Genomic DNA, 14,527 nt, shown 5'->3' with positions numbered 1-14,527 from the left:
CACCCTCACCCCTCCCCTACCCACACCCTACCCCAACACCCTCCCCACCCCTCACCCACCACCCATCCACCCACCACCCACCCCCACCCTCCCACCTCACCCTCCCCACCCCTACCCCTTCCCCCCTAAACAAATAAATATGTCTACCAACAAAATGACGACAAAGATACAATCCGCCTCTACACTGGCCAGACCCCTTACATCAACCCGGAGTTAAGATAAAAATATGAACTTACGATCCTCTCAGAATCCGGGTTGAGGCACAGTGAAAACCTCTATTTAGTGAACTATATAGAGAGGGGAGTTCGTTATATCGAGGGTCCGTTAAATGTGGAACCTTTATTTATGGAATATTATAGGTATGAAAGTCTCGTTATATCGAGGGTCCGTTAAAATTCCGTTATATCCGGGGTCCGCTAGATCTGAAACCCCCTATATAACGTATTATATTGAGAGAAGTCCGTTATATCTAGGTATCAATATAACAAACTAACGTGTGTTTATTTTCTCACATAAATATACCGAGACTACAGTAGTATTTCCTCTGTTGATTATGTGTGACCCGCTTGTGATGGTAGCCGCTGTGTGTGTGTGTGTGTGTGTGTGTGGATAACCTAACCTAACCTAACCTAACTTAACCGAATGTAACCTCACTTAACCTAACCTAACCTAACCTTTTATAAATGGTCAGGTAATATTGTCCTTACCTACCGAGTCTTGGGATACAAATAACTTCCTATAATAACCCTATTTTATAAACCATGTAAATCCTTCTCATTGTTATAAATCTCTATTGCTCCTGTATACCAATTAAATCCCGTTTGTGAAATCTCTCTCTTGTGTCCATAAATCCGTATAATTAATCCCAATAAGGTCATTTAGCGCGGCCTCTTCAGTAAATGGTTGTCAGATCAGCTGATGGTTCCAATATTCTCTCGTCCAGTGTTGTTATTGACTCGAGGAATTTACGAGCTCTCGAAGTCCTTTTGAAAAGTTGGTGCGCCGCTCTATGATTGGTCGAGGAGTGCGCATGCTCAGTGGTCTCTGGGTCTATCTGAGGTCTCTGATTGGTTCGCTTTTAGATGGAATGATGAGTGGGTGTTTTTTTTTTTAAGTCAATGTTTTGTGTTTTGTTTTTTAAATGAATGGATTGAAAAAAACACAAACATGGATTTTAGTGTTTTTTTAAGGACATTTAGAGCATAAGTTTGTTTGATCTGTTAAGGTAATGGATTCAGGAAAGAGATTGTAATGGAAGAGTATTTTTTTGTTTCGTTATGCAAATATATAACGGATTTCGTAACCTTTCATACCTGGAGAATCCCCCCCTCCCCTACACACACACACACACACATACTCATACACATACCTGTATACAACACACACACACACACACACACACAAGACCATCCCCTGCAGACACGCCCATAACATGTTGTAATCACGTCCTGGTCAAGTCATTGTACCAGAAGTTTACACACACAGTTCAGAGGATGTTAACGAGTCAGTGTTTATGTTCTGACGTCACCACCCCCCCTAACCACCCCACCCCCCCTAACCACCCCACCTTCCTCATGGGTGTGTACAGTACAACCATAACTTCCTGAACACTTTGCTTGTTAGTCATCTGATGTTGTTATTGTTGTTGTTGTTGTTATTATTGTTATTATTGTTGTTGTTGTTGGTTTTGTTGCTTGTTCTTGTACTTAGATACATACATACATACATACATACATACATACATACATACATACATACATACATAGTCTCCGCACCTTGTTAAATCCTCTTTGACGTCCATATTTGTATTTCATCGTTAAAAAAAATAATCCCTACGCCCACACCTGCCCCCGACCCAACATCCACGCCCATGCCTCCCCATCCCCACATGACCCCAAGGCCACACACCCACATCCTCACGCCCATACCTCCTCACGCCCATACCTCCTCACGCCCACACATCTATGACACAACACCCCCACACACCTCTATCCATACCCACACACCCCCCATCCTCACGCCCATACCTGCCCACGCCCATACACCCTACCTGCCTCCCCCATCACCTCCAGAAATGGTTTACGAGCGACCAAAAAGAAACAGCATTCTGAGTCAGGCGTACGTGCGTCTGGCGTGCCTTAAATATGTCATTGTGAGCTTAAAGATGGAAGCTAGGCGATGATGAATGCTCGTCCTGGCGTTAAAAAGAGGCGAACATGCGTCTGACGGACCTTAAATACATCAGTGTGAGGGTATAGTTAAAAGCCAGGCAGGCGATGTTAAATGCTCGTGCTGGCGTTAAAAAGAGAGCGTGAAGGAGGGGGAGTAGAGGTATCCTAGGGGGAGTCTGGTGGGATTGTGAGGTAGGAGGAAGGAAATGCCTTGGTGAGGGAGGCGCCGTAGCCATAAGGGATTGTGGTGAGGAGGAGGAGGAGGTGGTGATGCTTGTGGTGAGGAGGAGGAGGAGGTGATGCTTGTGTTGAGGTAAAGAGGAGGAAGAGGAGGAGGAGGAAGAGGAGGTGATGTTTGTGTTGAGGTAAAGAGAGGGAGGAGGAGGAGGTGATGCTTGTGGTGAGGAGGAGGAGGAGGAGGAGGAGGAGGAGGAGGAGGAGGAGGAGGAGGAGGAGGAGGAGGAGGAGGAGGAGGAGGAGGAGGAGGTGGTACTTGTGGTGAGGAGGAGGTGATGCTTGTGTTGAGGTAAGAGGAGGAAAGAGGTTGGAGGAGGAGGAAGGAGTTGGAGGAAGAGGAGGAGGAAGAGGAGGAGGAGGAGGGAGGAGGAGGAGGAGGAGGTGATGCTTGTGTTGAGGTAAAGAGGAGTTGGAGGAGGAGGAGGAGGTGATGCTTGTGGTGAGGCGGTTGGGTTAGATTAGATTAGATTTGGTTAGGTTAGGTTAGGTTAGGTTAGGTCTCATAGGTGATGCGCATTAGAAACTTCATTTGTTTTAAAAGTCGATTATGTAACATAAAGACCATGACCAATTCGAAACCTTCAGCTAAAAACAGACCGACATTCGAACCCGGATCCGTAACCGCTTCGAAATATTGTTGACGTGCGAACCTTTGAACATCACGACTCTGGTTGGTTAATCGAGGTGTTGTCTTGACCAATGAGCATCAGATGTGAGATAAGTGTTAACCAATGGGTGTGGGCGATGATTGTTTATGAGTTAGATGGATCTTTGTTGACACTTTTCTTACAATATTATGGGGAGAGAGAGAGAGAGAGAGAGAGAGAGAGAGAGAGAGAGAGAGAGAGAGAGAGATACCGTAGGGCCCAGCAAAGTGCGTGTGGTATGTCACCTTTAGGGGGTCTTGGCGGGGGTCCAAACTCTCCCCCCTCCCCTCCCCCTCCCCCTCACCCCTACCAAGTAAGTAAGAGGGGGGAGGGAGGGGATTCGAACGCGGGTTCTCATGGCATTGGATCGCTGGCAAGGTCGACAGGGTTGGATCTAAAGCCGTTGAAATAACTGGATTCTTAAGGACTATTACCACTGAGATAATTTACCCGAGAGGTTAGGTTAGGTTTGGTTTGGTTTGGTTTGGTTTGGTTTGGTTAGGTTAGGTTAGGTTTGGTTTGGTTTGGTTTGGTTTGGTTAGGTTAGGTTAGGTTTGGTTTGGTTAGGTTAGGTTTGGTTTGGTTTGGTTTGGTTTGGTTTGGTTGGGTTGGTTTGGTTTGGTTTGGTTTGGTTAGGTTAGGTTTGGTTTGGTTAGGTTAGGTTTGGTTAGGTTGGGTTTGGTTTGGTTTGGGTTTGGTTAGGTTTGGTTGGTTAGGTTTGGTTAGGTTAGGTTTGGTTTGGTTAGGTTAGGTTTGGTTTGGTTAGGTTAGGTTTGGTTTGGTTTGGTTAGGTTAGGTTAGGTTAGGTTTGGTTTGGTTTGGTTTGGTTTGGTTAGGTTTGGTTTGGTTAGGTTTGGTTTGGTTGGTTAGGTTACGTTAGGTTACAGAGGCATAAATATAGACAAATACAGTAATGATGGGTGGTAATTATTAAGTACAGATACAGGTAAGAATACAAGCACAATTAGCAGGTAAAAACACAGGTAAAGTCCAGGTAAAAACGAAATAATTACTCATCAAGGTATCCAATGCCATCACCACTCGACACCAATGTTACCTGTAGAATTAATTAACCAAAAGACTCAGGTGTGACCATTGGATTCCACAAGGTACCCAACCATACCACCTGTCACGAAGACTCAACAACAATACAGCGAGTCATGGTGAGTCTCTGTGAGTCTTCTTGAGGAATGTCGGTACTCAGGTGTAGTTGGAAGTGACTCAGATAGTCTTGGATGCTTTAAAACTCGGAAGGTAATTTTTTTTTCTCGTAAGATATTTAATTAACTTACGATAAAATGTAAAATTATTAAGATTATTTCATTTATCTGAGGTATAATTTTAAGACAAAACAAATAAATTGATATAGAAACCTTAATCTATTTTGTACTAAGTTAAAATATCCGAGTATATTATGTTCTTATATTTTCACTCAAGAGTAATATTTTAACGTAAGACTTTTTTTGAGGATTTAAAGTTTGTGGTATTAGTGATTTGAGATGTTAATTTAAGGGGAAAAATTACCTAAGGAATATTTATAAGTCTCTGATCAGGGTTTTCCCACAGGTATGCTAGCAAAGGGTGTACACCTGGGACACTTGCTTATCTATCTATCTCTTATCTTTATCTCTCGCTTTATCTCTCTCTCTCTCTCTCTCTCTCTCTCTCTCTCTCTCTCTCTTTCATGGACAAGACTCACACCCATACATGAATGTTACACGCGTAAGTGAGGTCAGGGAGTACTGCCGTGTGTCTAGTGAGGTCAGGGAGTACTGCCGTGTGTCTAGTGAGGTCAGGGAGTACTGCCGTGTATCTAGTGAGGTCAGGGAGTACTGCCGTGTGTCTAGTGAGGTCAGGGAGTACTGTCGTGTGTCTAGTGAGGTCAGGGAGTATTGTCGTGTGTCTAGGTTAGGTCAGGGAGTACTGCCGTGTGGACAGTAAGGTCAGGGATTACTGCCGTGTGGACAGTAAGGTCAGGGAGGGATGGACAGTAGTCAGGGGGACGCATAGAGCGACCGTGTTCACATACCTTTGCCTTATTAGGGCCTGAGTGAGGAATTCGGCACACCAACCAACGTGTACTGAGAGAGAGAGAGAGAGAGAGAGAGAGGTGTTTGAACGTCAATGTATCTTAGAAACTCCTAAACTGTCTCACATCTTCAGGAATCATTAAATTATTCTGACATCAACTTACGAGAAATACTCCCCCCTCCCCCCTTGTGATATACCCCTTCCTTCCCCTTGTGAGAAATACCCCCCCCTCCTCCCCCCTTTCTCTTGTGTCGTGCTTCAGTGAGACAGTTGAGTCACTCACACTCACACACACATCTCAGGCAATACGTGGAAGTACGGAACGTTCGTATGTTGTTAAAAGTGAAACTAGACACATTACATCATAGGCTCTGAATACTTCCATCACTTGTGTGTTGCTCATATGCTGTAATTGGGGGTGGAGAGAGGTGGAGAAATGGAGAGAGGTTAGGTGGAGGGATGGTAAGGAAAGGGAGGAGACGAGAGAGTAGACACTGACATCACACATCCTGTAGTTGACGTCACTAGTCGTAGATGATGGGAGAGAGAGAGAGAGAGACTTTTATCGCTATACTTTCTCAAACATATTTTTCAATAGTATAAAAGAAAAAATATTCGTTTATATTAGACAAGGTTTAGTGTACCAGACAGACTGACCGACCGACCGACAGACAGACAGACAGACAGACAGACAGACGAGGTAGCGAGGAATGGAGTCAATTGCATAGTTATTTAAAGAAAGTTTGTGGTGTGTGTGTGTGTGTTGGCAGTTATAGCAACATTGAAAATAGTAGTATGTCGTAATAGTATTAATAATTAATAGTGGTGATAGTAGTAGTAGTAACAGTAGTAGTCGTTGTAGTAGTATACAAGGCGTTGTACTGAATGGCGAAAACCTAAAAAATCAGACCAAATATCTCTCACTTCCGGGTCAGCCATGTTGGATATTTTTTTCTGTCACTATTTAGCAAAACCAAACGTAACCTAACCTCACCTGACCTGACCTAACCTAACCTAACCTAACCTAACCTCACCTGACAGACAACACATATGAATACTTAGAGAGAGAGAGAGAGAGAGAGAGAGAGAGATTACCGTCACATTCAACAGGGTATCACAAGAATGTAGTTTGGTCAGCCTCTGGAATTCTTTCGCCACGCCTTCAACCTTAGGCTCTGATACCTCATGTCTCTCTCTCTCTCTCTCTCTCTCTCTCTCTCTCGTTACCGATAAGTGTCTTAGTTCATTTCTGGCGATGGGTATTGTCCAGCCCTCCCCAGCCCACCTCAGTCCTCTCTAGCCCACCCCAACCCACTCCAGCCATCCACAACCCTCCCAACTCCCACTAGCCCACCTCAGTCCACTCCACCCCATTCCAACTCGCCTCAGTCCAATCCAGCCCACTCCTAGCCTTCCCTAACCCTCTCCAACCCACTCCAATCCGTCCCATCCCACCTCCAGCCCACCTCAGCCCGCCCCGTCGGACATAACAAGAGGCATGCCAGTAATGACCTCTGACCCTGAGTGCATTCCACGAGCTGCCTCCCAATTGGCTATATTGGGGCATTAATTCCCCATTTTAGCGATATTGAGAGGCATTAATTCTCCATTTTGGCCATATTGAGGCATTAATTCCCTATTTTGACGATAATGAGGCATTAAATCCCTATTTTAGCGATATTGAGAGGCATTACTATTCTCTTTATAGCCCAAACAGGATATTATAATTCCCTATTTTGGCGATGTTGACTTTGTTTTTCGAGAAATTTCCCTCCTTCAGTCCCTCCATTTGGCGGTATTTGGCGGTATTTTCGCGAATGGTGAGAAAATACTCTCTGACTTTCGGCGAAATTTATAAGTTATATTTACGTTTTGGGGGATGAAGTGTAATTTATAAAAGCTATACATTTGGCGACGTTACTTTATTTAATCGTTAATCGTTGGTTCATTAAGTGACGTCAATAACACCTTAGTCTCCCTCATCTCCCAGCTCCTATTTTCTATAAGCGTGAGGTAATGAGAGTTTTAATTACAAGGGTTAAGTTAATTACCTGTGAAATGTGTGTGTGTGTGTGTGTGTGTGTGTGTGTGTGTGTGTAATGGTCAGCATGTTCGCCTCGCTTGCAAGCGGACCCGGGTTCGATCCCCGGGCAGGGTGAAACTCTGGGCAGGTTTCTTTACGCCATTTGCCTCTGTCTACCCAGCAGTAATTGGGAACCTGGATGTTAATCGATTTGCGGATCGTGTTTCGGGGTAATGGGTAGCCAGTGCAGTTGGTGAGTTGTCCGGTCTTCTCGGACTATTCCTTGACACTGGGTCATGCAGCTCGTTAACTTAGGGTGTGGTTGTTGTGTTGGCGACAGCTTCTACACCTTAAACAAATTCACGCCAAGGTGGCCCTTGGGCCGGCCATCCTCGTTACATGAGGGGCAACCATTATTATTTAATAATAATAATAATTAACGGTTTATTGAAAGAGCATGTGTGTGTGCGTCTTTGTGTGTTTATATGGGTGTGTTAAAGTATATGTATGTGTGTGTGTTTAGTATACTTCCTCTTAATCAACACACACACACACACACACACACACACACACACACACACGCACGCACACATGACCTTACCAACACTACGGTTCGTCCACCAACGCATTTTCTGTCCATTTCCGGAATCTGTGGTCAGCGTACAGGCATTTACGGACTACAGTATGAATCATTGGTCTTCCTGGGCCAATACGTGACCTTAACTCGAGGGGAGGTCAAAGGTCAAGGTCATATTAAGGGGTTAAAATGGTCATAGATTTTTAAGATGGGAGGTTGGATTATTTCATGTATGTATGGATGTATGTATGGTTATAGAGAGTGATAGAGTTCACTGTATCTTTGTGTTATCAGTAAGCAAACGGTTTTTCCTATTGTGAAAATTGCATCGTTACCTCTCTCTCTCTCTCTCTCTCTCTCTCTCTCTCTCTCTCTCGTTAGTTATCCCTTCTCTCTTCCTCTCCCTCTACCCTCTACCCCTCCTCCTTCAACATAAGACCCTACCTCCTCCCTCCCGCCCTCCTGAACTCCCTCCGTCTCCCTCCTCCCCGCAGCAGTTGCACCCTCCCCTCCTCCCCTCCCCCCTCCTCAGGACAGCCTGCAGCAGCGTATAGTATCTTTATCAGTGCCGACGACCCGAATTTCCAGAACTGAGACATGTGTTGAGGCCCCCATGCTGTGTTGTGGTGTCGGGCCCTGCTACACACGACCCTTCATTGTTCTCTCTCTCTCTCTCTCTCTCTCTCTCTCTCTCTCTCTCTCTCTCTCTCTCTTCCAGCATCCTTCACCCTCTCTCTCTCTTTCTCTCTCTCTCTCTCTCTCTCTCTCTCTCTCTCTCTCTCTCTCTCTCTCTCTCTCTCTCTCTCTCTCTCTCTCTCTCTCTCTCTCTCTCTCTCTCTTCCCACATCCTTTCCATCTGCTCCCCCATACCTACCGTTCCCCCACCCCTACAGCTTCTCTCCAAACCCCCCACACCCCCACCTCATCCCCTCCCTCCTCCCCTCCCCACCTCCCCATGTGATGACCTGATCAAGAGGCTGTTTCTTCTTGCTCCCACCTATCATCGTGTATTGATTAGATTAGATTAGGTTAGGTTAGGTTAAGTTAGGTTAGGTTGGGTTAGGTTTGGTTAGGTTAGGTTAGGTTAGGTTAGGTTGGGTTGGGAAGCTGTGTTGGGGTGATTAAACTAGGAATTTTGGAGAAGAGAGAGGAAGAAAGAGTGTCATTCTGCAGAGAGAGAGAGAGAGAGAGAGAGACACAGACCGAGAAGGAAAGAAAGAGAAAGAGTGTCATTTCTACCAGAGAGAGAGTGAGAGAGTGAGAGAGAGTAACAAGGTACAAAAGACAAACTTTCTCCCAGGTATATACTTAACGAAGAATGTTGTTAAGAATCTCATACAACATGGGGATTGGGGGAGGCAAGAAGGACCTATCCCACACATACCCCACACTACCCGCCAGATGGTCGACTCTTCGACTTATTAAGGCACAGTGACCCATACGAGCCGTCGGTATACAATGGCGCTTATGGCTTTGTGGTTCAGGGCCTCTCACACTTCTTTGGTATTTTGTGCGATTTTGTGGAGCATTGAAACGCAATCATGACAGACAGACAGACAGACAGACAAACACCTCCCCACCCAACTATTACTCAAAGCAACACCTGTCCTGGAAAACCAATGTCAACACACAGGTAACTCAGGTAAAGTAATCAAGCTGTACGAGTTTAAGTCAACACCATTTTTCAACTACTGTTTGTTATTTCCCCATCTCCCTTAGTCAGTGTTTCCGGTGTGTGTGTGTGTGTGTGTGTGTGTGTGTGTGTGTGTGTGTGTGTGACCTCACTGGATTACGCAGTTTAGTTCTGGTCACCTTATTGCAGAATGGATATAAAATCTTATAAAAATCAGAGGCAAGACTAATCCCGGGCATTAGGAACCTTGAGTACAGAGACAGGTTAAAGCTTTTAATTTGCACTCCCTCGATAGACGTAGAGTGAGGGCGATATGATAGAGGTGTATAAATGGAAGTCAGAGCTAACAAAGTGATGATATAACAAGTACTCAAACTATCCAACCAGAAGCGAATTCGTAACAATGGTTTAAAATTAGACAAATTTAGATTTAGGCGCGAAATAGGTAAACATTGGTTTGGAAACAGAGTAGTGGATGAGTGGAACAAGTTGCAAACATCATCATTAATTCGAATACGCTGGATAGCTTCAAACATAGGTTGGATGGATATATGAACATAAGAAAAGAAGGAGTCTGCAATAGGTCGGTTGGCCTGTGCATGGCAGCTCCTGTCGAGAGTTACTACCACTCTCTATCATCCATGAATCTATCTAGCCTCCTTTTAAAACTTCTCAGCGTTCCAGCACTTGCAAAAGTTGCTAAGCTTGTTGCACTCGTCCATCACCCTATTTGTGAACCAGTTCCTTCTGTCTCCTCCTAAACTTAAATTATCCTACTTAAATCCGTTGCTACAGGTCCTATCCTGCTCGGATAGTATAAGAACTTTATCTATATCTCGCTGGCCAGTTCCTTTCACCCTTAAATACTTCTATCATATCACACTCTTCGTCCTTCAAGGAATGCAAGTTTAGTTTCTTTAGCCTATCTTGATATGGAAGGTTTCTAAGTCCCAGAATCATTCGTCATTCTTCGCTGCACCGACTCCAGTGAATTGACCTCCATTCTGTAATAAGGGCTCCAGGAACTGAACAGCATAATCGAGGGTGCGGCCTGACTAGCTATGAATATAATTGCAATATGACCTCCACCCTCTTATTTCTTACACTTCTAGATATAAACCTAATAATCTGTTTGCCTTATTTCGAACATTAACGCACTGTTTCTAGGCCGTAGGTCCGGGCTTACGAGAACCCTAGGTCTCTTTCACAAGTCGACTTCTCTAGTTCGATGTTGTTAGGCTGTATACGTTGACAGTATTCGTTCTGCCAATATTTAGTACGCTGCACTTGCTGGTGTTGAATTTCATTGCCATTTCTCTGACCCTCCCATAAGTTTATTTAGATCATCTTGTAGTGCATTTGCATCCTGCCCTGAATTAATCTGCCGCCCTATTTTGAGTGTCATCCACCAAACTTGTATGTCACTGCTGATCGTTTATATAGATTATGAACAAAGTGGGCCATTACTGACCCCTAGGGAACCCCACAGTTACACAGCCTACTCAGATTGCCCACCTTCTACGCCCCTGACCCTCTGTGTTCTATCGATGAGCCATGATTTATCAATTTAAAACTTTCCCCTCGATACCATGTGCCTTAACTTTTCTCAAGAAGTCTCTGATGCCTTTTTGGTGTGCTGTCAAACGCTTTGCTAAAATCTAGAAGTAAAATAACATCGTAATTTTCGTCATTATCTACTACCTCGAAGACTTAACTAAAAACGTCCTTGAATTTGTTAGACAAAGATTTTCCTTACCTTCTGCCCTTGTTTGAGGTTGTAGATTAATTTGTTTTCTCTAAATGCGGTGGATGCTATTTTATATATAATTGATTCACGAAATTTCAGCCGATAATTTGATGCTGATGTTCTGTCCGCCCTTTTTGAATATAGAACTACATTTTGCCTGTTTCCACAACTCTGGCACAACTCCCGTGTCTAATGATTTTGTAAATAAATTTACGAGGGATCCGCTAATCTGTTCCTTACACTCTTTCAAACTCGAGGGAAAATTTCATCCGGCCCTGGGGATTTTGTCTTCTTTAATATATTTATCTTCTTAAGAACATCCTCTTTTCTGATAGTTATATTCTTTAATTTCTCTTCTTCATTTCCCCTAAATATCAGTTCCACCTCTGGAATTTCCTCTTGAATTTCCTCTGTGAAAACTGATATGAAGTAGCTGTCTAATGCTTTACTTATTTTCTTACTATCATCGATCACTTCCCCCCTCCATGACTTTAAAGGTCCTATTTGTCCTTGACCTTTGTCCTATATACCTGGAAAAATCCTTTGGGGTTCGTCTTGGATTCTCTTGCTATCCTGATTTCGTAGTCCCTCTTTGCCTTCCTTACATTTTTCTTAACATTCATAGATAGTTTATTATACCTATTTCTGAGCTGCTCCTCCCCTCCCGTTAATTTCATATAAATTCCTTTCTTTCTTCCTATGTCATGTTTAAGTTTTTTGGTCTTCCACCTTGGCTCATTCTTATTTGACCTAATTTTTCTGTATGGTATATTTTGTTCTTGTGCTTTACGTAGTATACTAGTGAATATATTATAGTCATAATCAATTGTTGTGTCACCTGTGACCTCAACCTTTCCTACCTGACTGTTCCCAGGTGACCTCACCTAGGTACCTTCTTAACCCACCATAATCCGCCGATCGAAAGTCTGGGACTCTGACCATATTGTCATTGTTTTTTGTTTCCCAATTTAGGGTGAACCTGATTTCTCTGTGATCATTGTTACCTAGTTCTTCCCCCACTGTGATATCTCTGATAATATTTTCTTTATTTGTTAATATTAGGTCTAATATATTGTCACCTCTAGTAGGTTCTGTAATTAGTTGTTTTAAGAAATTGTCCTGTACTGTGTCTAGGAAGTCTTCAGATTCAGTCACCTACAATGTTGTCCCAGTCAATATTTCTGACGTTGAAATCCCCCATAATGCACAGGTTGTTGTATTTTGCTGCCCTACTCATTTCCTGCCATATGGGCTGAGCTGCTTCTTTGCCAAGACTTGGGGGCCTGTAAATCACTCCCATAATTAGTTTTTCTCTTCCTTCCGTGATTTCTACCCACACAGACTCGGTTCCTATTTCACCCTTTATTGAATTATTAGTACAACATTTTAATGTATCCTTGACGAAGAGTGCGACCCCTCCCCCCTTCCTACCTTCCCTGTCCTTGTGAAAAAGGTTGTACCCTTCTATGTGGTACTCTCATAAAAAAATTTTGCTCGCCAGATTCATCCAAGTTTCGGTGATTGCTATGACGTCTACATTCTCGGTACATACAACCGCTCTCAGCAAGTCTATTTTATTTCTAACGCTCCTACTGTTTGTGTAGTATACATTTAAACCTACCCTTCCCTGGTCCTGTTTTACCCCTTGTCCTGAGTAACTAATTTTACTTCCCAGGACCTGCTTGTTTTTTGACGCCCACTTTCCCCGACCTCTCTCTATGAGCAATAAATGTTGGGTGTAAATGGGACTGCCCAGTATGGGCCAATAGGCCCGCTGTAGTTTCATCCATTCTTTGTTCTTTTGTTCTTGTGTGTGTGTGTGTGTGTGTGTGTGTGTGTGTGTGTGTGTGTACGTGTGTGAGAGGCGGGGGGAAAGATGTTTATAGACAAAAAGTGAAAAAATAGAATAGAGACAGAAATTGGCCTACAGATCCACACACACACACACACACACACACACACACACATCTATATTTTCCTTTTATATCATTTTAAATCTTTATTATATCACGTTAGTAAAAATAATTATAATATGTGTATCATGCAGTAAGAAGTCGTGTTGTGTGTTGTAGCGCCGTGACCCGTGATGTATGCACTTCTCTCAACGGGAAGGAAATTACACAGACACCCACGCCTGTTTTGTCTCTCTCTCTCTCTCTCTCTCTCTCTCTCTCTCTCTCTCTCTCTCTCTCTCTCTCAGCGTCTTTCACACACACTTGGAAAACCCCAGCGAGGAACAGACAGCCATTATCCCTCACGCTATTGCTAGATGATAACGAGTAGATGGGTAGATGGTAGATTAATAGATAAGAGAGCTCATTATCACTACGAAGACACACACACACGCACACACACACACACACACACACACACACACACACACACACTTTTACACATACACATAGGTGATTGTCTTCACATTGAACTAAAAGGAAAACTACCACCACCACCACCACCACTATACTACCACCACCACTATACTACCACTACCACACACCACCATTATCACCACTACCATACACCGCCACCACTACCATACACCACAACCACTACCATCACACACTATCACCACTATAAACCACACACGACCACTATAACACAACACTACTATATAACAATCACCATCAAACACACTATCACCACTACTACCATTCACCATACTCCATCACCATCACCTAACCATTAAAAAAATATTCCTTTTAATAACATCTCTAACCGGCCGAAAACACATCACCGGTTATCCGAATTCTCCTCTCCTGGAAGCTTATAACTGAACCATTTCCGATTACACGAATTCCTTGTCAACAAATTATTTCGATTATCCGATCATCCGGTGTGTTATTGAGAGGAAACATTGAATCAGATTATATATGAATTATTTCCGTTTATCCGAATTATCTTCTCATATCTTCGTTTATCCGATTCACTGGAAATATATAAATAAAAGATGAAAAAAATGCATAAATGTGTTTATCCGGTCCTCCTTCGCAGATCGGTATACATTGAGAAAGGACATCGTGTATTTGGTTATGTATACATGTATTAAGGGGTGTTATGTATAGTTATTCTTGTGGCTGAAAGTTAATGGTTCATTGGTCCAAGAGCTGGTGGTGGTGCTGCTTCAGGAGGTGGTAACGGTGCTGCTTCAGGTGGTGGTGGTGGTGGTGGTGCTGCTTCAGGAGGTGGTAACGGTGCTGCTTCAGGAGGTGGTGGTGGTGGTGGTGCTGCTTCAGGAGGTAGTGGTGGTGGTGCTGCTAGAGAGGTAATGGTATTGGTGCTGCTTGCTTCAGGAGGTGGTGGTACAGGTGGTGCTGCTTCAGGAAGTAATGGTGGTGGCAGTGCTGCTTCAGGAGGTGGTGGTGGCGGTGCTGCTTCAGGAGGCTGGTGGTGACGGTGGTGCTTCAGGAGGTGGTGGTGGCGGTGCTGCTTCAGGTGGTGGTGACGGTGGTGCTTCAGGAGGT

The sequence above is a fragment of the Homarus americanus genome, unplaced genomic scaffold (genome assembly GCF_018991925.1).
Source record: "Homarus americanus isolate GMGI-L3 unplaced genomic scaffold, GMGI_Hamer_2.0 scaffold22841, whole genome shotgun sequence".
Taxonomy (NCBI): domain Eukaryota; kingdom Metazoa; phylum Arthropoda; class Malacostraca; order Decapoda; family Nephropidae; genus Homarus; species Homarus americanus.
The sequence above is the reverse complement of the archived record's forward strand: the minus strand, read 5'-3'. Positions refer to the sequence as shown.